Genomic DNA, 24,401 nt, shown 5'->3' on the forward strand with positions numbered 1-24,401 from the left:
GGGTACTAGTCTGGCCTGCCTGCAGTCCAGACCTGTCTCCCATCGAAAATGTGTGGCGCATTATGAAGCGTAAAATACGACAATGGAGATCCTGGACTGTTGAACAGCTGAAGCTGTACATCAAGCAAGAATGGGAAAAAATTCCACCTACAAAGCTTCAACAATTAGTGTCCTCAGTTCCCAAACGTTTATTGAATATTGTTAAAAGAAAAGGTGATGTAACACAGTGGTAAACATGACCCAGCTTTTTTGGAACACCATAAAATTCTAAGTTAATGATTACTTGCTAAAAACAATCAATTTTATCAGTTTGAACATTAAATATTTTGTCTTTGTAGGGTATTCAATTAAATATAGGTTGAACATGATTTGCAAATCATTGTATTCTCTTTAACAGGACGTTCCAACTTCATTGGAATTGGGGTTGTACATAAAAATGTCATGGAGAAATAAAATCTAGCAAATCATATGATTAAAATAGATTGCATGCTGTGCTTTATTCATGCAGAAAACCCCACTGTCGTGGAGACTATAGACCTCCAATCAATCTGATGTAGGAAGTTATTGCTAGAGGAACAAAATTAATGATTTATCGAGAAAGTTCAAGAAAAATAAGGAAAATGCTTTCAATAAAAACTAAGTAAAAAGTAGGAACTGAAAAGGGGCAGAGATTGTTTTCAACCTCTGTAGCATTGGTGAGAACGCTGCCAGTGTGTACCACATCAGTTTGAGGAGGTCATGTCAGTGCCTGGCAGCCTACGTCCCGCTTTATTTCACAGCAAGAAGTGTCAGTGCCTGGCCGAGCCAGGCCAAGCCTCAAGGCCCGCAGCTCGTATTCAGCATTGTGACCCAGACTTGCCTGCACTTCACTCCCTACTCGCTGGGGGCAAGTCAGGGAGCCGCTGGGGCGTGGGGCCTCCAGCTCCAGAGCTGCACCCTTCAAATCCCTGGGAAGTGAGGGAGGTGACCCTGACTGGCTCGAACTGTCAAGTAGCCAGCTAGAGGAGCGGGAGGAGGGGTGGCAGAGACCAGGAGAAGAGTTGAGGAGAAAAGAGAGGAGGAAGATGACAAGAAGGTTAGGTGTGAGTTATCTGGGGAGATGCTTGTCCAGCGGTTTATTGCGGGCAGCTGAGTGGAAGCTCACTGAATATTAACATTATCTTACCAAGACCTTTTGTACAATTATGTGCTTCCAACTCTGTGCTTCCGCTTTCTGTTTCAGTATGACGGAGCTCCAGTGCACAAAGCAAGGTCCATAAGATATGCTTGGAAGAGTTCTGTGTGGAATAACTTGCGCAGAACCCTGACCTGATGAAGCACCTTTGGGATCAACAACAACGGACTTGGTGAGCCAGGAGGCCCTCTCTCAGGTCAAACGTAAGTGGCCTATGACCTCACAAATGCTATTCCAGATGAAGGGACAAATATTCTCACAGACACATGCCAACATCTTGTGTAGACTCTCACGAGAAGAGTGGAAGCTGTTCTCACTGCAAATGGAGAACCGATTGCAGTCATCCCTTGTTTATCATTATGGTTAGGTAACAGACCACCTCCGCAATCGGTGAAATCCGCAAAGTGGTGGCCGTGTTTTTTTTCACACATTTTAAAGCTGTATGAATCTCCCCAGTCCCACACTTGGGCTGTGCCCGAAATCGTTCATTCACTCACTAATAGCTACTCCCGATGTAGGGTTGCACTATATAGTGGACTACAGAGTGAGCTCATTCAAAAAAGCTTTCGGACACTACATGCCGCTCTGTTAATGACAAAATAACAAAAATAGGCTGTTGCATTCTTCTACTTCTTCTTCTCTGAAGATGCAATGCATTATAGTATATCATGACTCGGTGAGTGACCATCACTTGGTCACTAGTTTTTGCTATGCTTTGTGGAAAATTTTGATTGCACTATATAGGACGCTGAATTTGATGACTAAGCATTCGGAGACCACAACAAAATGGCGTAACCACTAAATTGTGCACTATATAGTGGTTAGTGAGTGATTTTGGACACAGCTTTAGTAATCTTTCCCATACTCTTATTAACCGCTACCTTACTCACGAACATTTCCTACACTCGTAAACACTTTTTATACTCTTAAACATACATAATATTAACAACATATAAAATTCTATAAAGGTACTCAACATTGCAATTGATGCCGAATTTGATTTTGATTTGGTAGTGCACAGCCGGGAAGAGCATTACAGCTGATATTATTGTCGCCTTTTGTTATGTACTGAACAAAGATTCTCTTGTGCCACAATGGCTGCAAACCTTTTCCCTTCCTTCAACAGTTCGAGAAGTTTAATCTTTTCTGCTAGTTAACTGCTACTGCTTGCATCTTCCTCTGCCGCTAACTGCGTATATTTTCAAGGCACAGAACATTTGGGTGGCATTGTAGGGCTTCAAATAAAGTACTGTATTATTTATCTCACATTTATTGATAAAGTAACGAAACACGGTAACTGTGAGACATAGGGTACACTCGTAAATTCCCTCCAAGCGCACTCTCTACACTCCGAAACGGTCGGAAACTTGTTGGAGTGTGCCGTTGGGTTATTCGAAGCGCCACACTCTGGGAGTGCCGGAGCGCACTCCCGCCGCTCTGACTGAGAAGACAGAGCGGACGGAGCGTCAGGCAGGACGAGATGTTACAGGCAGAACTGACACATGCAATTTAGCGGACCCACTGATGTATCCCTGCCAATGGCCAACACGCTCATTCGTAAATTCATAGAAAATGAACCGCGCTCTGCCTCTCTGAACACTGCACTCTCGGAGATTGAATTTCCGAACGTACTCATTGACTGTCAACAAACTCTCGGCTGCTGGAGCCTATCCCAGCTATGTTTGGGCGGGAGGCATGGTACACCCTGAACTGGTCGCCAGCCAATCGCAGGGCACATAGAAACAAACAACCATTCACACTCACATTCACACCTACGGGCAATTTAGAGTCCTCAATCAACCTACCAAGGATGTTTTTGGGATGAGGGAGGAAACCGGAGTGCCCGGAGAAAACCCACCCAGCCACGGGGAGAACATGCAGACTCCATACAGGCGGGGTCGGGATTTAAACCCTGGTCCCCAGAACTGTGAGGCAGATGTGCTAACCAGTCATCACCGTGCCGGCTTGTTTATTTTTTCACATATTTTTATATATATATATATATATATATATATATATATATATATATATATATATATATATATATATATATATATATATAAAGAAATCCTGTGATATGGCGAATTATCGGCAATATAAATATGTTTAAAAGAAATCTGCAATAGGTGAACCGCGATGTAGCGAGGGATTATATTTTCTTCCATTTATATACTGAATGTGCAGCGATTTTGTGGGAGAATACCTTTGTCTTCGTTGTGACGTAGTAGATGCTCACATTGGTGCACGCTTGGTTAATGACCCCGGTAAAGGAACTTTACAAATGTTTTTCTGTTGTAGCTGTTGTTAAGAACATGTATGCACAAAACCTGTATTGCTATATCAGTTGTTGGAATGATTAAATAGCACTTACAGTGCAACATATGCTCCCTCGGTCCAGCATCAGTGTCATCTCAAATGTGTAAAACAACAACTGAAAGTTCATACTTCAAAATTTTAATTTTAAGTCTTCCTCGACGGAAGTTGCGATAACCTTAGCGGGTGGACAAATTCCTTATTTTATTTTATCAACTATGTTGACTATATATGTAATGGTCATTTTTATTAATATTTTCTTTTCTATGGAGTAAATGAAAAATGTGACACACCCATTCCATATATCACTAATGCAAACCACTAGCATTAATAACAATTACAGAATGATAATACTATTAAAATGAGGTTGATGCTTTAAATTTGTTGGGAAGTTCCTCAGCAACAACAATGAAGAGGACATAGTTTAATTGCATAACTATTTGAATGTTTAGAACATTTATTATGGAGAAAAATGTGTGATTGTACACTGTATGTAAATCCCCATGCGAGAGAAGTGCCACATGCATTTGTACATCTCTATTAGTGAGATGATGTCAGTGAGTTCTTGCCCAGTGATGGCAGCCCATTAAGGAGCCTTTGAGAGGTGAAGTAGCTGATAAATTCCAATTCCTTGTGTAATTGTCTTGTGCAACTGAAGACAAATCCCTGCTGCTTACCATGCATTATGTTTATTTATTTTTATTTCCTCCTTCAACATCTTTTATTAGTTTTGCACTCAGTGGTAAGATTTAATTTCCGCAGGAGGGGACAGTGTCAGCTTGATGATCATTATTGAGAATGTGATATTACACGAGATGAAATAAAATCTATAGTGCATTAAACAGACAGATTAGGAGGAGCGCAAGGTTCATTTACAAGTGTAAAGACATCAGCGGCTAATGCCCTCCAACTCCAAATAACAACAGGATCTTGCCCCTCTTTTGCAGGAGAGGGCTTGAGGGGACATGCATGAAGCCAAGGTAATATGTGATCATGCAAATGTTATATTGAACAGCAAGCTTCAATGGACGTGGTGTCAAACATACAGCCCACGGGCCAAAACAAGGGCAACAAGCCAGCCGACAGAATGAATTTTGAAACATATGGTAGTGACCCTGCAGTTATGTGTTGTGTTAAAACTGAATGTGTATAGGATGAGCCCTGACTTGTAATTGGATGAGAAAGCCAAGGGGGAGGCGCAGGTTGAGGAAGAGGGAGACTGTTGTGTGCCGGAGGGTCCGCAATACATAAAAGACATTGTCTGTGTCCGAAATCATTCACGAACCACTATATGGTGCACTATATATTTTATAGTGGTGTCCGAATGCTTACTGATCAAATTCAGTGCCCTATATAGTGCACTCAAAATTTCCCACAAAGCATAGCAAAATGTTGTGACGAACCGATGGTCACTCAAGGAGTCATGATATACAGTACCATAATGCTTTGCGTCTTCAGAGAATAAAAAGTAGAAGAATGGCAGGACGAGATGCGTCGCAGACGGAGGGAGTGAATTTTTTGTATAAATGTAAGTAACTTTTCAACAAAGAAAAACATAAAACATGACACATATTTGTTGCTTTTGCATTATCTCACACACCATGGTTAAGTTATGCAATGAGTGTTTCAACCTTATTTGGTGGCTAATAACACTTAATGTCCGTGATGTTACATTTTCGCGTTGTCTGAGGTAAAACACAATCATCTTATTCGGTTGACAAACAGATTTGGCAGCAGACCTGGAAAAACAGTCATTAGTAACATTGGTATCATGAGATACACTTGGAGCATTTGTGCAGGGTTTCCTAAAATATAAAAACAGACGTTTAACACGCTAAATAGCAGTCATAACCAAAAAGCTTGCAGTGACTAGTCGGTGTCGCCCATGCACTACTGATGATCCCGTAGTGTTCGCTCAAGCAATACTGATGGTCCCAGAGGTGTCCGGTGGGACATTTTAATGACCCAAGGTCAGTTGTAATTCCTCTGGATGAGTTCCTGCGTAGATCTGTGAGTCATAGTTCAATTTGTGGCGTGTCTAACTAATAAATCCATTGTTGTCAATGGTCCCCAACTGTCACATTTGAAAAGAGGATATCCCAAACTCTTGGTCATTAGATCAGTTTTCAGAAAAGGAAAAGAGAAACCAGTACGAATGGCTGGGGGAGGTCTCTTGACCAGTTTATGGCTCGGGTTACATCAAACAGATTTCCTGAGTCTTGTGGAAACAGACAGGCTCGTTGCGGTTCAGAAGGCAGGAATGCAAGGTTATCCGCTCGTGGGGGTGCCGTCGACACAGGTTCCATAGGGCATATTCGCTATACACTATATAGTGCACTATACGATTTCGGACACAGCAACTGCGATTGAGCGGGTTGGTTTTAGCAACCGCTGTGACTGAATAGTGGTGAATTAATTTGCTGATAGATCAATGAAAATGAATCCTTGCAGCGGTAATAGTTAAAATATGTGCAGTTTAATGTTAGTCAACAGCTTCACTACAATAGCATTTTGTTTTGGTGGAATCCTACATATGCCATAAAATATATGTATTTATTATGCATGGTTAATGTATAAGGTTTATACATTTGCAGGGCAGTTTATCACTTTCTCATCCATTTAAAATAGTTCACACTTTAGTTGGTATTGTTTGAAAATCTATTTAGGTTTTGAGAATTATTATGCACAGGTAGAAAATGGAGTAAAATAATTCCTAGATTCTCATTTGTGGATTTGATTTTAAAGTGCAATACGGTTACTGTATTTTGCAGTTCCAAACACCTGAGAAATTGAAGTTTTGTGTCTTTACTCTATATACACTCAGGGTGATCAGTTAGCACACATACTGTAGATGATAAACAGAAGCAAATTGCACATTTTTCTTGCTGCATTCGAAGGGAATGAGAGGAGCCGCTTCGATTGGACAGGATTAAGGTCGGCTGTGATGTCACCCACACCAGCGGAGACGTCCCACTTTTAAATGCGCTGATGTATGCCAGTTTACAAAATTACCAACATCGGGTCTAACCCGCCTCCTCACAGAGGTGCGCAGGCCCCGCGATGGATATACACCAGTTACGAAAATAGAGCCCTTAGTGTTCCCCTAAAAAGAGGAGGGGAGCTATTTTTGTGTGAGGAGGGGAGGCTGGTGGCCTCTTTTAAGTAGAGGGTGCAAGGGCGGTTTGGCAAGTCCCTTTGCTGGGCCATTGAAGACCCATGGTTTGGTTTTTGGTTTTCAGTGTCCATACCTGCTATCTTCACATAATTACACCTCCACAATGGCATAATCTACTGTAAAGTACGAACAATCACCGTTTTACTAGTTTTGTTTTTTTTCTGGAGTAGTGTAGTAGCGCATGCACCCATTGGGCCGCCCATTGGACACAGCTCAAAAGGGCAGGATGGGTCCACCTTCCCATTGGAGGGGCACCAGCTTGGTGCCTGTTCATTGGAGTCCAACCCCTGTGGATAAGAGGGTGATCTCTCTTCATCTTTTGGTCGGGGGACAATTCCTGGCTGGTGTTTGTTTATATGTAAAACAAAAACACGCATTACCAGATATGGTACCAGAACCCCCTAGACAGCAGTTCAACAATCAACTTTTATGAGGGATGTTGTCAAACTGCAAGCATCATAACAGGCCTTTTTGCCTGTTATGATTTCTTTTTCCCTGGAGGCAGCTGATGGGTCTTGCCCGGCTTTGGGGGCTGGTGCAAAAATTAAGACGTGGTAGACGTTTGGTGAGGCCCTAATGAAAACCTACCTGACTGCTTCAAAGAGATTTGGATCATCTCAGCAGTATGTTATATGAACACATTTCAGTATAATGTGTAAAAAGGCTTTCATTTGTGTGCATGAGGTGCCTGTGGATAGATGTACACTTGCAGTATGTGTATAGTTTCTCAGCCGACATACAGTATATTACTCATGCAACTACAAGACTGTGCTGCCCCTCCTGGTTTGCTCACTTTAGCCTGACAGTGGCAGTAGTGTTACACAGGTAGAGTTGATAAAAGATGTGAAGCGAAAGTACAGTAGATAATCAGTAATCGAAAGGAAATTTGGAGCTAAACTACAACAGTTGGTATTTTTTTCATACAGCAGAGGATGCCTTATCAAACCGTTGTTTGTTCAATTTGTAAGTGTTATTGTTGTGATTGCGTTAAAGTAACAGTTGTTTGATGGTTTAGAATTATTGCAATAACAATGCTAATTTCTGTTACCTCGTCAAAGACATTTCCCACTGTACGTTAGCATTTAACTGGCAGACTGATCTTGCACTAATGATAACGACGATACTGTGTTAAATATACTTTGAATAACTATTAATGGTGACAAATAGTTAAGAAGAAGTTGCTTCTCATTTGGAGAACTGACAGCATGAAAATAATGTCTAGAATCTTATGATTTGATCGCCTTCAACTTGCTGTATCGTACACCTTACATCCCGTATTTGATTTAAACAATCGGAAAATTCAGTTAATGAACCGGAAACACAAATGTGATGCTCCTGAGATCAGGAAAACTCCGTGAATAAAGTGGATCAGTGTTCAAGCGAAGCCGTTAAAGCTGGGAGGGGGAAAAAATTGCATTTTATAGTTGTAACAGTACTTGCCTTTAAACATTTTACACTTTACAACATTTAACATCACCAATCTGGCACAATCACGATTTTGAGATTAATAAAACACCCCTTTACTGCAGTACATGGGAACAAAGTGGTATTGATCGCCGACATCACTTATTAAAAAAGAATGTATTCACGTCAAGTGAAAGCTTATTCCAAATTAGAGATGATAACTTCCTTCAATAGTATAAAGTTAGAACAACAATCCTTAAAAGACTCTCAACGCACAGAAATACTTTAGAACTACCTGTTTTTGTTCAGAAAATAGTAGAACTACTTCCACACAAAAAAAAACTCCTTTCAAAAGTAGACAAATTAATCTCAAGTACGAATTTAATACACTTGCCAGTTGCAAAATGGGTAAAAGACCTTTCAGGGTCCACTGACATTGATTACTGGGCACAAATCTGTAGAAACACATTCTCAATGACAAAAAACAATAATTTACAGCTAATCCAGTTCAAAGTGCTCCATAGATCACACGTTACGCAATACAGTATGCATAAAATGGGCTATTTGAAATTAAATATATTTGTACTCATTGTACTGAAAACTGCCCTTTGTCACCGATTCTGTTCATAACTTTTATGGACAGAATTTCAGGGCGCAGCCGAGGCGTAGAGGGGGTCCGGTTTGGTGGCCTCAGTATTGCATCTCTGCTGTTTGCAGATGATGTGCTTCTGTTGGCTTCATCAAGCCGTGACCTCCAACTCTCACTGGAGCAGTTTCCAGCCGAGTGTGAAGCGGCTGATATGAGAATCAGCAACTCCAAATCTGAGACCATGGTCCTCAGTCGGAAAAGGGTGGCGTGCCCTCTCCAGGTCGGGGATGAGGTCCTCCCCCAAGTGGAGGCCTGTCCGTTCTGGTAAAGAAGGAGCTAAGCCGAAAGGCAAAGCTCTCAATTTACCGGTCGATCTACGTTCCTACCCTCACCTATGGTCACGAGTTGTGGGTCGTGACCGAAAGAACAAGATCCCGGATACAAGCGGCCGAAATGAGTTTCCTTCGCAGGGTGTCCGGGCTCTCCCTTAGAGATAAGGTGAGAAGCTTGGTCATCCGGGAGGATCTCAGAGTGGAGTTGCTGCTCCTCCACATCGAGAGGGGCCAGATGAGGTGGCTGGGGCATCTGATTCGGATGCCTCCCAGACGCCTCCCTGGTGAGGTGTTCCGGGCATGTCCTGGGCCTGGGAACGCCTCGGGATCCCCCCGGAAGAGCTGGATGAAGTGGCTGGGTGAGAGGGAAATCTGGGCGTCTCTGCTAAAACTACTGCCCCCACGACCCAACCCGGATAAGCGGTAGAAAATGGATGGATGTACTGAAAACGCTCCAGACACTTATTTGCATGCTCTTTGGCATTGTACAGTTTTCAGCAGTTTTGAACTGCAGGATCCCGTTTTCTCCTCATGTTTGTCTGCTGGGTGATTTAAAAGTTTTAGATCTTCCAAATAAATATGCTCAACCAATATTTGTAATTCTAACTATCTAACTAAATTGCATTATTTGTTTTTAAATGTATCCAACATACTGAGATAGGTATCACGTATTGCCTTTGGTTATTTTGTCATTCACTATGCATAATTGTTGCATGCACAACATTTGCCTTATAATTATTTAATTCGCTCTATGACTAAATGACAAAGAAAGCCACTCACTTTGGTCGCTTCAAGTCTCCAATGTTGGTGCTTGAAACTGATTTAGATTTATGATAATAGAGAGTCAAGAATATGCACATCCACACAAAATGACTAACAACGGAGACAAAAGGGCGGAAGATGAAATTAGCTCGAATGATAGTAATGGCTTGTTTAGAATTGAGATAATGATTTACTCTGTGACCTGTCAAGTTGTATCCATTTTCATCAGGGCAGGAAACTTGATCTACACTTCATCCTTTTTTCTTTCTTATGCCCCCAGATATTTAGAGTATTTCTGATTCTTACAAGCAGAGTATCTTCATAACATCCATGGTGTGTTCTGTCAGTATTCAAGCCAGAAAACTAAAGAGAAATCAAGGCATTAGGTAGATTGCGGCAGTAGGTGCATGACAAAGGAAGAGGGGTCTAGCACAGTGATTGTCAACCGGTGGCTTATGAGTCATGACGAACAACAAAATTAACTCAGTCTCATCTGAATTTTATTCTGAAATCAGAATCAGCCTTATTGGCCAAGTATGTTACAAGACACACAAGGAATTTGTGTCCGGTAGTTGGAGTCACTCTAGAATAACACAGCCACTATGACAAAATATACATTTAGGACATAAAAAACACGAGTGTGGAGATTCAGTGAGCAATGAAAGTGTATCAGTAGTGTGATGATACTGATGAATGATATAATGATATAATTGCGCACATAATAGTCCTCAAGCAATTTAGAGCAGTTTAAAGTGACTAATAGTGCAATGGTCTGGTATAGTGACAATTGTGCAAATGGTGCAGAGTTCTCAAACACATGAGTGGCCTGTAGTAATCGACAACAGTATGCAAGTAGTGCACCGTGATAACAGTGAGTGTGTGAATAATGTAGTAGTGTCCTGACAGAGATGTGCAAAATTGGCAACATGCTGCAAAGAAATTGTAAGTTAACTGTTTAAGAATTTAACGGCAAAAGGTAAGAAGCTGTTGCAATGTCTGCTGGTTTTAGTTTACATTATTCGATAGCGCCGACCTGAGTTTTTATTGGAAAGGCAAGCACAGGAAATATGCAGGATGAAAAGCTCATAAACCCCTAATGGTGGGGTGGTCTTGAGTTCTGTTCTAGAGTTGATATTTAACTGTATTTCATTTACTTTTCTTCTTGCAGTTGTCATGTTCCTGTGTTGTCATATTTCTGCTCAATGCAGATCGAGTATGTGAATGAAATGCCTCATTCAGGTGGCCTTATGTTTTGTGTAAATTTGATATTTAATTTTAATTCTCAACTCCTTAATGATGGGCTCTGAAAAGCAGTTTGCACATTACAGTATGTGGATTTCTATTTAAAACTATTTGCTTGGTTGGGCTTCAATAGAAGTGGACCCAACTTAAGGTCCATGGGAAAATGTGGGTCTTTGGGTGAGACCAGTTGAGAACTCCCAGTCTTTTATACTGGCACATTGCAGGTGGCTATACAGAAAACAATGTACCATGAGGCAAACAGTCACCATTAAGAGTCATTCACAGATGACATCCCCTAATTTAACCCCCCAATCGGGCAAGAAAATACTCAAAACCCCATTTGGGGAAAAAAGAAACCTTGAGGAGGGACCGCAGATGGGGGGGGAATCATCGTTCCAGGATGACCAGGCTGCAAAGTGAGTGTGTTCATGTGAGCAAAAGTATTGAAATGAGACTGGCAGGTGTGTTTTGATTGCTCGGTGTGTCCAATTATATTGACTATTAACACAATAAATAGAATGTCTACACTCAGTTTCAGATTTGCATTGAATCTGTGAACACTTCATTTATACTAGTTAGAAGTAAAGTATAACCAAAATCAGAACCACAGAGCTGTCTATAGGTTAAAAAAAAAATCATTGTAAAGCTGAGAGAAGATGAAATCTGAGTCCCTACACACACACAAAAGCCAGTTCAATCAACTGGAATGCCCTGAAGAAGCAAGAAAGCCCTGGTGTACAAAACGACAGAAACTGAATGGGTAGAACAAGGAAATCAACACAGCTTGACAACAGTTGAATTTTGAGCGCGCCAAAGAAAGATCCTTAAAGAACTGTTAGTCACATCAACAACACAGTAAACTCCAGAGGGCAGAAATGAAGCCGTTAAGATCAACTGTTTGTAGAAGACTTCAAGGACAAGTACAGATTTTACACCAAAATATAAGCTGAATTTTGCAGAAAAATACAGGATGAGCATAAAAGATTCGGGGACAAAGTTTTATATACTAATAAGACAATGGTTAAACTTTACTAAAGTGATTGAAGGCTAAAGTTTGGAGTAAGTAAGTACCTGTTACTGAGGAGGTAATGTCATAGCTTGGGAGCATGGATTCTTCTAGGTGAGGCTCATTAATCTTTCTTGATGAAACACTTGATGTAATTTTGGCCTATATTAAAAGTCAGGATGTTTTTTTGTTATTGTTGTTGTTGGTTTGTTTTTAAGACAATAATCAATAAAGAGTGAAAAAAGTGATAGTGAAACATTTTAACAGCCTTGTGTCAGTAATACTTTGGCCATGGAGTTCAATGCCTGGATGACGTTATGTTAAAAAAAAAAACGGAAATAACAAATACTAGAGAATTTAGTGTGATATGATCCAAGCAATACACTGTCCTTTCCTCACCTTTTAATCTCTCCCTGACCCGATGACGTATTCAACAAAGGTAAAGGACAGGTGATATAAAGGTTAAAAGAGCTGGTTATGAGAGTTGACTTTCCAGAGAGGCCTGATGTCACATGCTCAAAAACTCAGGCGCTGATTGGCCCAAGAGGAGCTCCATGTATCTTCAATTGAATGCTATTTCTACAGAACCCGGATCTGGTCACAACTAATTTGAAATATAATTTGTCAAACTGAATCTGAAATGATAAAACCTAATGAGAAAATATATAGTTTAAATTTTCATTGCATTTTCATTTCATTCAATAGTCTTACCTTGACATGCAAGGTTGTGCCCTGCGACTGACTGGCGACTAGTTCAGGGTGTAGTCCGCCTTTCGCCCGAAGTCAGCTGGGATGGGCTCCAGCGCCCCACGACCCTAACCAGGATAAGCAGTGTTGAATATGGATGGCTGGATGGATGACTTGCAAGGTTATTGGACTTCAGTTCCAAACTACTACATTAAATGTCATATTATACTATTCAGATTTAGTTTTTCAATACAATGATTAAAACTAAACACTACAGATTCAAATTATGTAATTCAAATTCAGTTTTGTATAGCAATTATTCAAATTTAGCAATTCAAATTCAAATATAAATGATACAAATTCAGTTTCTGGTGCCACATATTTCAGCCCATTGTATGCTACCATTTTAATCAATGACAGTGTAATAAATTTTCTATTTTTTTGTTTAGCATATTAAATAAGCGATTGAAGCTGATATCGGGATGATGTGTTGATATGGGTGGCAACAGTATATGATGGTAATGTAAACTCAAGTCAATAGTCAAGAAGTCGAGGTTGGGCCAGCCGCGGCACCGATTGTTCGTGCTGGAAGCTGCGGGGGCTAAATTCAAAATAAAAGCGTAGCAAGGCATTGATGGCTAATGTATTATTGGTGGGGCTTCCAGCATCCATCCAGCGTGTTGCCGTGGTGCTTGCTGTCAGCGGTCGTTGTGGCAGCTGGCTTGACTGGCCTAGACTTTTTGACTGGAGGTAGAGGTTGAGTACGTGATGGTTTGAACCCAAACTTGCTAGAATAATTTTCAAACCATCATGTAATCAGCCCTGCAGTTCTGCTAGTTATGGCAGCATATATAGGAGCCCGATATGCTGATCTCCCAGTTTGGTCACGTGAGATTCGCGAGGGCACTTGTGACGTCAAGTTCAGTTGACACCAGATGGCGATATTGCCCACCATGAGCACTCCTTGAGATAGGTGATAATTAATGAATTTATCTATTTATTTCTTATTCCACAAATACAATATTAATCAGAATGTCATGTTTAGATTAGTGGGGGCACATACAAAATATTCTTGCCTCAAAATTGTATGTTTCATTCTCCTTTAAGACCCCATAAGTATACACTCAGTTGATGAAATGAAGAAATTTCCTTCTAGCCGCAGAGCCATGCATATTATGTTTTGTTAACCTTTGGATTTGATGATACCTGATAATATAGTGTTGCTGAAAACATCTACAGTATATGCGATGTAGGAGGTGAGAAAATCAGGGAACGTACAACACTGCTCCAGTCACTGAGTTGGATTTAAGGAGTTTAAAAAAAAAATTCCTTTGCTTAGAAACAGATGGGCAACAAATATAAAAAGCTACATTGATTTATTGATACCAATGATTTCCAACCAGGGTGCCATGGCACACTAGTGTGAGAGATCATCAGGGGTGCCTTGGGAAATTAAGAATTTTCACCGAATTTGTCAGGGAATTGTTATTTAGTATCATTTATTAATCACAAATGTATCAGTGTTCATCTACTAATGCTAGCAACATATAGTGACAGACAGAGCAATTAAATGCTCTTCAATTAGAAAAGAACAAAAAGATAAAGACACATCCCACGTGTTTTGTTGCGTGTAAAAAAACAACCGGATGCAGATATATGTTTTCACTTACCGTAATGAAAGTGTAAGGAGCACACTCTTGTCGAGGTCATGATATTGTTGCAGGTTAGATTATTTATTTTTTTACAGATGACATCAAGACCATCTGACGTAATCTGAAACTACTAGAATTCCCTTTTACTTGCCGCCGCCAAGCAGGAACGCTGTAAAAACATAGTCCGTTGTCGATTTTTGTCCCTTTGCGATTATGTGACGAGGTGCTGTTCCATGTAACACAGCTACGTCTCACAATACTTCCATTGGAATAACAATAATATGAATTTAATAGTGACGCAACACTGTGACCAAGCCCGAAAAGGCAAAATCCAAGGCGGTGTGGCAACACGACAAGTCCTTACTTGTCGAGGAGAAAGCTGGCAACTTCAGTGTCCCTTTTAAAATCATTTTTTCTCATGAGCTCCTTTCACCTGGGGAAGGCTAGACCGATGTTTATCCTCTTTTGAATGCTCCGCTGCTGAAGTTACCTTTTCTACTTTCTTGTTGATGGGGCAACTGTCTCCATTGCATATCCTGTATTATGCTGCTGCAGTAGTGCAGGTTTGCTGGGGTATGGTAATGAACTGATCTTCTGCTCCGGTGTCTTAATCTAACAGCAAAGTTATTCCACGTTTGGTGCTGCTTGTCCCCTTGACAGCCGCCGTTGTAGTTTCAAGATGGCAGACTGTCATGGCGCTCCCCTACTGGGTCACCACTCTTATATGTAAATCAATCAGAATTCTTTGCTTACAATAATGTATCACATTAGGAGTAGCGGTCATAATACACCAATGATAACACATATAAACGCAGACATTGATTTTGGCCAGCTCACAACTGAAAATGCTACACAGTGTCCCTTTAAAAATGTTGCCTGCAGAAAAAAATTCCCCCAAAATAATTTTAGGTTTGTTCTCTGATGACGTATTTTATTTTCAGTCAGATTTTGACCTGCCAACATTTAGGTCCAAACCTAGCCTGCTGAAATCAGCTACAAAGGACGAAGAAAATTCCTTATTAAACTAGTACGTGTTCTCCGGCGTAATTGTCGCCTATATTGAAAGTCTCTAGGTTTGAGACAAAAACGAGTGAAAATAGTGAAGTTAGATATATTTGAGTGGGATTCCTTTTGCTAAAATTGATTGCTGTTATGCTTCGTTTGTTGAAGGAAGGCGGCCGCATGAGGTAAGTATGTGCTGATTCATCCATCCATCCATTCATTTTCTTCCACCGGAGTTGGGTCACGGGGGCAGCAGTTTAAACAGGGAAGCCCAGACTTCTCTCTCCCCGGCCACTTTGTCCAGCTCTTCCGGGTGGATCCCGAGGCGTTCCCACGCTATCCAGGCAACGTAGGCTCTCTACAGCGTGTCCTGGGGTGTCCTCAGGGGCTCCTCCCAGTGGGACGTGCCTGAAACACCTCACCAGGGAGGCTTCCAGGGGGCATAACAACCAGATGCCCGAGTCACCTCATCTGGCTCCTTTGAATTCGGAGGAGCAGCGCCTCAACTTTGACCCCTCCTAGATGACCGAGCTTCTCACTCTATCTCTAAGGAAGAGACTGGACACTCTGCGGAGGAAACTCATTTAGGCCGCTTGTATCAACGATCTTGTTTTTGGTAACGACCCACAGCTCGAGACCATAGGTGAATGTATGAACTTAGATCAACCGGTAAATTGAGAGCTTTGCCTTTCGGCTAAGCTTTTTCTTCACCACGACAGACTGATGCAGAGTCGGCATCACTGCAGATGCTGAACCGATCCGCCTGTTAATCTCCCGCTCCATTCTTTCCTCACTCATGAACGAGATCCCGAGATACTTGAACTCCTTCACTTGGGGCAGGATCTCTTTCTCAATCCGGGGAGGGCACGCCACCCTTTTCCGGCTGAGCACAATGGTCTCAGATTTCGAGGTGCTTATTGTGCCAGCCACTTTACACTCAGCTGCAAACCACTCCAGTGAGAGTTGAAGATCACGGCTTGATGAAGCCATCAGAACCACATCATCTGCAAAAAGACGTAATGCTGAAATCACCACACCAGACTCCTTCAACACCGTGGCTGTGCCTAGAAATTCTGTCCACAAGGTAATGAACAGAATCGGTGAAAAAGGGCAGCCTTGCCGGAGTCCAACCCTCTCTGGAAACACATTCGACTTACTGCTGACAAAGCCAACCAGACTCTGACACCGGTCGTACAGGGATCGAACAACCCTGATGAAGGGTTCCGGTACTCCATTCTCCCAGAACACCCTCCGCAGGACCCCCTGAGGGACACAGTCAAACACCTCCAATTCCAAAAAGCACATCCTGACTGGTTAGGCGAACTCACATGCACGCTCAAGGACGTTGCTGTGGGTGTAGAGCTGGTACACTGTTCCATGGCACAGTAGGGCAAAAAGGACAGGACGGGACAAAAACCACACTGCTCCTCCTGAATCTGTGATCCGACTTCCAGATTAATTTCTGCTTATATACATAGGTTTTGTCAGCTCATTGTCGTCTTGATTGCATTGCTCAACTTTGAAAGAGTTTGGGACGATGACTCGACACGGCTGTTTGTACAGTGGTGGCGTCATGTAACCGCGGAGGACTTTGATTGGCACGGCTCGCTGTTCACCGTGTTCGTACCGTTTTAATCAATAACACTGTAATAAATTAGCAATTTTTTTAGCACATGAACATAGCGATTGAACATAACTTGGGGTGCTGTTGTGGGGATGTAAGTGTGCAGCGGATATATGATAGCAATATAAGGTATAATACCAACTTGAACAAAGCGGGGTTTGGCTTTTTTATTTTCTGAAAAGTTGTCATTTTAGAAGAGGGGGGATTCCGCCTGACAGCGGCGATATGTAAAATATGAGTCAATACTGCCCCTTTATAGTATCCTACATTCAGTACTGTCTGTCTGACCTTACACTAAGACATAGGGGCGTATCGATTTTGGCCATATATAAGGGCGTTCCTGGGGCAATTAGTTATTTACCAATTACTTCAAAATGGATTGATATTATTAGAAATAACTGTCAGTTTAATTTTGCTGAGCAAAAATATATAACAAGAACTTATGAGTGAAATATGGGTCCTTCCTTTCTTCACAATTTCCCATTATATTTAATTCTCTCTGGGAATGTATTGTTATTTTGAAGGAAAACTTCAAGTAACTAGGACGATGAAATTCCTGGCAATACATTTTGATATTTGAGTTGGAGGTAAGAATTAAGTAGATAATACATTATTTTATGCCTTCTGTCATTAGGATACTGGGCTGTAAATATTGTTGTACTTTCTTTGCTCTGGTTGCCACCTGGTTTACAGTCACCAATGGCAGAGTCTTGAGTGTAAGCAGTGTGAGCTGGTATTTTGCAGAGCCTACCGTGCATTTACAACAGCAGCAGGTGTCGGCTCTCACATCTGATCACACTAAATCAGACAAACATGTACAAGAGGTGGAGGGAGAGATGGCGTAAGAGGGGAGAGAGGGAATTGTCTGGAGGGATCCAGGAGAGATGAGCTGACTGACAATTGTGTGGCATAACTTATACACAAACTGTAGGAACTGAAAAGAAACACACTTGCAAATCATACACATGCTTATTATATACGGTTAGTTCTTTGTCATCACTTTTTCGTGTAACTTACTGGGGAAATCTGTTTCATAGCCGCAGCCAGTCTCTCATATCAATTACTTTAAATAATAGAAAAGAGAGCCAACATAATCAAAAATCAGTATGTGAGCCCCTGTTGTCCCTGAAGACCCGAGCTCTCAGATCTACTTTGTCAGTTCTAGGTTTGAGAAGCCACTGGGCCTGTGGAGGTCACAGAGCTCAGGCCTCATCAGCAGGGCTAATTTGATTGTGGCAGAACAATGTAGCTGAGCCCTATGCTGGCCTGATGATGAGTTGCATACTAATGCTTCTGGAGACACGCACAGCTTAAACCATAAAAGAAGGAAGAAAGGTGTTGTGGCCTTTGCTTTAGGCATAACATCAAACTCAGTTCTTTGGTTCCTCAGTGACACGATCTGTATTCAGAAAGTACCATATTTCCTTTTTTCAATTAAAGAAAAATATTTTTATTTCAGCCATCCAACTATGAAAGTTCGATTAAAACTATGTTCAGTGTCCACCAGACCCCCGATTGGGGTTGAGTAATAATGAACACAACCTTGCAGAACATTGGCTGAGAAGTGTGCATACTAATGGGTAGTGTAGCTTAGCATAACCCCCACAGTCCCATAGTGAGGCATACTAATGTTCCAGAGGTCAAATCCAGCCCTGCTGCACCAAAGAGCATACTAATTGCCAGGGCTGCCCTTTTTCTGTGACCTTGACAGGTCACTTAGCAGTGTGATCAGTCCCTGACTCTTAATAGAGACAATTTAACAGGATGAGAAACGAGGGCGCAGCGCTTTCTCCTGCTTCTCACTCACTTTTAGTAATATATATATGTATATGTATAGTTATATATATGCTAACATCATTTTTTGTACCGCTTATCCTCACTAGGGTCCCGGGCGTGCTGGCGCCTATCCCAGCTGTCTTCAGGCGAGAGGCGGGATACACCCTGAACTGGTTGCCAGCTAAGCGCAGAGCACATTGAAACAAACCACCATTCACACTCACATTCAGACCTAGGTAAAATGTAGTCTTCATTCCACCTCGCATACATGTTTTTGCGATGTGGGAGGAAACCGGAGCACCTGGAGAAAACCCATGCAGGCACGGGGAGAACATGCAAACTCCACACAGGCGGTGCTGGGATTTGAACCCCGGTCCTCAGAACTGTGAGGCAGAAGTGCTAACCAGTCGACCATCATGCCACCTATATATCCATTAATCCGTTTTCTTCTGCTTATCCAAGTTCAGGTCGTAGGGGCAGCAGCTTTAGCAGGGAAGCCCAGACTTCCCTCAACCCAGCCACTTCATTCAGCTCTTCCGGGGGGATCCCAAGGCGTTCCCAGGCCAGCCAGGAGACATAGTCTGTCCCTGGGGTCTCCCTGGGACATGCCTGGAACACCTCACCAGGGAGGCGTCCAGGAGGCATCCTAATCAGATGCCCGAGCCACCTCATCTGGCTCCTCTCAATGTGAAGGAGCAGCGGCTCGACCCTGGGCTCCTTGCGGATGCCTGAGGTTCTCACCTTATCTCTAACAGAAACTCTTTTCGGCTGCTTGTATCTGGGATCTTGTTCTTTCGGTCACGACCCACAGCTCGTGACCATAGGTGAGGGTAGGAACGTAAATTGACTGGAAAATTGAGAGCTTCGCCTTTCTTCTTAGCTCCTTCTTCACCACAATGGACCAATACAAAGTCTGCATCACTGCAGATGCTGCACTGATCTGCCTGTCGATCTCCCGTTCCATTCTTCTCTCATTCATGAACAAGACCCCAAGATACTTGAACTCCTCCACTTGGGGTAGGATCTCATCCCCAACCTGGAAATGGCACTCCACCCTTTACCAACTAAGGACCATGGTCTCAGATTTGGAGGTGCTAATTTTCATCCCAGCCGCTTTGCACTCGGCTGCGAACCGCTCCAGTGAGAGTTGGAGATCATGGTTTGATGAAGCCAACAGAACCAGATGGTTAGCACATCTGTCTCACACTTCTGAGGACCGGGGTTCAAATCCCAGACTCACCTGTGTGGAGTTTGTTTGCATGTTCTCCCAATGCCTGCATGGGTTTTCTCTGGGTACTCCGGTTTCCTCTCACATCCCAAACACATGCGTGGTAGGTTGATTGAAGACTCTAAATTGCCCATAGGTGTGAATGTGACTGCGAATGGTTGTTTGTTTCTACGTGCCCTGCCTGCAACCTGAGGTGTAACTGAGAGTCCCACACAGCTTGATAAACTGCTTTCTTCCAAGCGGCCCTGCTGTTCGAGACAACCACTAGAAGACGCCTACTGGACCTGAAATGAATTAGCAGGTCCCCTCGAACTCTTTGATTACAGTTAACAAAGAGTTCTTCGTCTGAACTGACAGCAGCCTAAAGCGACAGATTGACGATGGAATGCAAATACAACAACGAACTATTTGCTTAATATTCAACTGCGCACGCAAGGCACCATCCCACTGGCGTTTGAGAGTACTGCAACCCATAAACTTCCCTTCAGTTGTTTTTAACTGAAGATCAAATGTTTTGTGTTCTGTTTTGGTATTTCATGAACTCTGCAGAAATATTGCCTTGATGTCTTTGTCAGTGTGTCAACTTTACCGGTGGAGCTCCAAGAACTGTTTGCCCTGGTTTGAAACCCCAAGTAGCATGAAATGTGATTGAACCATAAGCGGTTGATTTGCCAAGACTAACGTTTAAACAGTCATTCTATATGCTTGACCTATGAGTAACGAGGACAAAGTTGGGAGTATTTTATATTAATATATGATTTTAAAGCCATTTTATGGGTCAGAATTGTAGACTAGATTCAAGCTGACTAGTGTGGTCTTGTCTGGTCCTTGGTCCTCTTTGAACACGCCCCCTGGGTATTTAACCGGTGGCTCCCTCCTCTGACTCTCTCTCTTGGTTCCTCGTTCTTGCCATGCTTCCTGGCTCTTGCTATCAGCTCCCCAGCTACGGGGTGGCCTTCAGCCCCTCTCCCCTTCCTTTTGTTCGGACACGCGGTTCGGCCAACGCGAATGCCGGGATGAGAACGGACTCGGCTTCCCAGCCTCTATGTGGGCCACTGCTAGGCGATCAGAGCAGCTGCTACTGAAAGTACAAGGTATGCTTCCAGCCAAGCGTGATCGCTATGAAATTGCTAGCGAGTCCCTGAAAAGGCAGCAAGGGAAACGGTCACAACCTCCCACAGAACGCGTGAAGAACAACTTCTTTCCCTTTTTCCGGCTGTTTTTGTTATATTTTTTATTTTCATTTTGCATCTTTTCTTTAACCAAACCTCCCTCCTCGCCTCCTGAGACGTGCGCAGAAAGACTACTCCCAAAGACCAGCTGATGTATCTTCGTGAGTAACACAACAGTGGTTGTCAGACTGTACAATATTAGTGCCTAATAATTTCAAGGAAATTACTAGCGTCACACAAAATTCCAACTTTGTCCTCTCTCTCTCTCGTCCAGGCTGGACACATTAAACGCTCACGTTTTCAACTTTAGTCCAACACATGATGTTCTATTTCCCTTTTTGTACGCATATTTTCTTTTCTTTCACCATTATTTGTGTTTCCTTGTTGTAGTTAGACCCCTCTTTGTGTTTCACTACAGATCCCATGTAGATTTCATTATATATATATATATATATATATATATGTGCATGTTGGCATGGCATGTGTAAATATAATATATAAGTAACAAGGATCATATCTTTGTCATATCGCGTGTACTGTTCCCATGGTTATCTTTTCTTCTAGCACACACACACGCACACACACACACACACACACACACACATACACACACACACACACACACACACCTACTCATACACACACAAACACTCATTCCTGATCCATTCTCCATTTATATCCATCTCTTCCTTCCAGTGGTGCTAGACAGGTAGGCCTACCAGGTATAGTAGGCGGTAAAACGAATAATTACCTTGTGTTTGGAGCTCCCCAGGAGTGTGTGCGCTGCAGAGTGTGTTTAAGGTAAACAGTAGGAAGTATAACTTTAATGCACATTTTATGCTGGCCTGTCCTAAATTATAACCCTGTCTTTAATTTTACCTTCCATTATTTACCTGTAGATTCTCATAGCAAAAAAAAAAAAAAAAAAACATACAGTAGCTGCAATAATCCCAGCTGTTACGTTGGTTTGTGTGTAGTGCTCTATGTATGCATATCAAGTTAAATTTGATGGATGAGGAGGATGACGTGAAGAGCAAATATTACGTGTATGTTGGTATTCATCCACATCAAGGAATTAAGTGTGGAACAAAATACTTAAAAAACAATAACAAAAAAACTATTCAGACCACCCTGCTCTTGACCCATAACAGTGGATTTGTGGAAAGGGCCTGAACTGAGTCAATAGTAACATCTGGTTCCCCATCGAGCCAGGCTCTATAACCCTGGAAGAACATCCATGGTGGATTAGACAGCAACCTCTGTCAATCCCCATGCAGAACAACAAGGACCCACATCATCACCACCTCCTTACACCCCCATCCCTCTTTACACTCAGCTCTCTGTGCCAGTGCCAGAGCCAGGCTTTTCTGACTGGGCTGCAAGCGTGGCCAGAGCCCTCAAATCTCAGGAGCCTCCACCATGCTTCGCTTTAGCCTCAGCTGTTGGAGATGTTGTCCCTAATTAACAAGGGATTAAGACATCATCTCTGCTTGTAATACAGCCTGGATGGGAATTCCAATATGGGATACTGAGGGCAAAATAAGGAGGGGGAGTAGTGGTTGACTGGATTGGACCGGGTAGGAAGAGAGGGAGGGAGACAACTAGTGCCGTTTAGCAGCTCAGTAAATTACTCTTGACCCAAAGGGCTGAGGGGAGTCTATCGGCATGGCAAACTTGCTGCCAATTACAGCTCAGGCCTGCCAAAAGTATTATTGGATGGAGGGCAGGGGCAAGTTGGAGGGTGAACTCGTGTGTGTGTGTGTGTGTGTGTGTGTGTGGGCGCGCATATGCATGCGTGTGTGGGTGTGTGCAAATGTGGAAATGGGGCTAATTTTAATGGCCTTGCACCATTTTACTTTCTGTCACCACATTTGCATATAGAGGTTTATTGATATAATTTTTTAAATGATTCGGTGGAAGCTAAAATTCTAAATTTAAGGTTTTCCCCCCTCAGAGTCACTTAGTCCTCTGTCTTCTAATACTTTGTCTGGATTGATTACTGTTCAGTGATTGTACTGAAAGTGACCATTATGAATATAATTCGCTATATGTGTTGACACACACACATGCGCACACACACAAACACACAATCGTGTGCACAGTGCTAGGTTGCAGGTTACCCCGTGGTTTCTTAAACCAGACCAAAGTATACCACTGGGTAACAATCAAGAGTGCCCTATTGTCTCGCTGACAGGAAAGGTGACATAGAGCGAAACGGAGATCGAGAATAAAAACTTCTGTGTATGAGATTGAATTGGAAGAAAATGGTGAAGGCAGCATTTGTGTGTTTGTGTGTCTGTGCGTGCGAATGTGAGAGGGAATAGTTGTCAGACACTATGCGCCCTGCAATTGACTGAGGACCAATCTGCTTTCCCCAACAAACAGCTCGGATAGGCTCCCACTTCCCTGTGACGATAAAACAGGATAAGCAATGGAAAAGATTACAGTGTTTGGAATCACTCGTTTGGTCCTGCTTCACTTCGCATTCACACTGGCATTTTTATCCAACCAAAATTTACCTGGTAAAAAGAAAAGATGAAATATTGTGTGACAAAATTCAAGCTATCTGCTGCATTTTTCATGCTTCTTTTGTATGTGGAACATCAATTTACCTGAGAAGCTACAATAATTTGTCACCATGATCATACGCACGGAGTTATACATACAGTATATTTTCGAAAACTGTATTGCATTCCCTTTGCTTTCCATTGTCATTTGGACAGAGTTTGGACCAGAGATCATTTGGAAAACAGAGTAAAACCCACCTTTTAAAATGGTTCTTGAGCTGTTGTTTTGACACACCAAGGGTTCAGGTCATCAAGCAACCTTCCTGTATGAGATCAATTTCTGTTTTCACTGAACCAAAATTACAATTACAATTACAAACATGGGCTTAATTGTGGTATTTTGTTTTTGTTTCATGCAGAAAACAGAGAATCATTGTATATGCAGGCAGAGGAGCAATGTGGTGGAGAGAGTAATGGTGCAATGTTGCTGGGCCCCTGAGCTGGGATTGGAGGATAGTTGTGTCTTGATCGCAGGAACCTTAACAGTTTTCATTAAACAGCTCTCCAACAACCACAGCCAGTTTTTAAGATTCATACTTTTGACACAAAGCAGGATTTGAACCCTTGACCAAATGCCAAGCTTTTATGGAGGGGACAACTGCTGCCCTAACTGTGATTATTTTTTTTATGATTAAGATCATACAAATACTGTTTCTATAGTTGAGTATATAGCTGTTTAAAGAGGATTTAGAAGCA

General features: G+C 42.2%; 1 long non-coding RNA gene across 2 annotated transcripts in view; it reads right to left on the bottom strand.

The window, feature by feature from the left end:
- The window catches only part of LOC133410140 (uncharacterized), a 42,348-nt gene extending 27,726 nt beyond the window's left edge, over nucleotides 1–14,622 (bottom strand). For both annotated transcript variants that reach the window (XR_009769498.1, XR_009769499.1), the window contains exons 1-2: nucleotides 14,355–14,622; nucleotides 12,709–12,812 (exon numbers count right to left, since the gene is read on the bottom strand). This is a non-coding gene — a long non-coding RNA (uncharacterized LOC133410140). The remainder of the gene's footprint in view (nucleotides 1–12,708; nucleotides 12,813–14,354) is intronic.
- Nucleotides 14,623–24,401: the final 9,779 nt, after the last annotated feature.

Source organism: Phycodurus eques, chromosome 11 (genome assembly GCF_024500275.1).
Source record: "Phycodurus eques isolate BA_2022a chromosome 11, UOR_Pequ_1.1, whole genome shotgun sequence".
Lineage (NCBI taxonomy): Eukaryota > Metazoa > Chordata > Actinopteri > Syngnathiformes > Syngnathidae > Phycodurus > Phycodurus eques.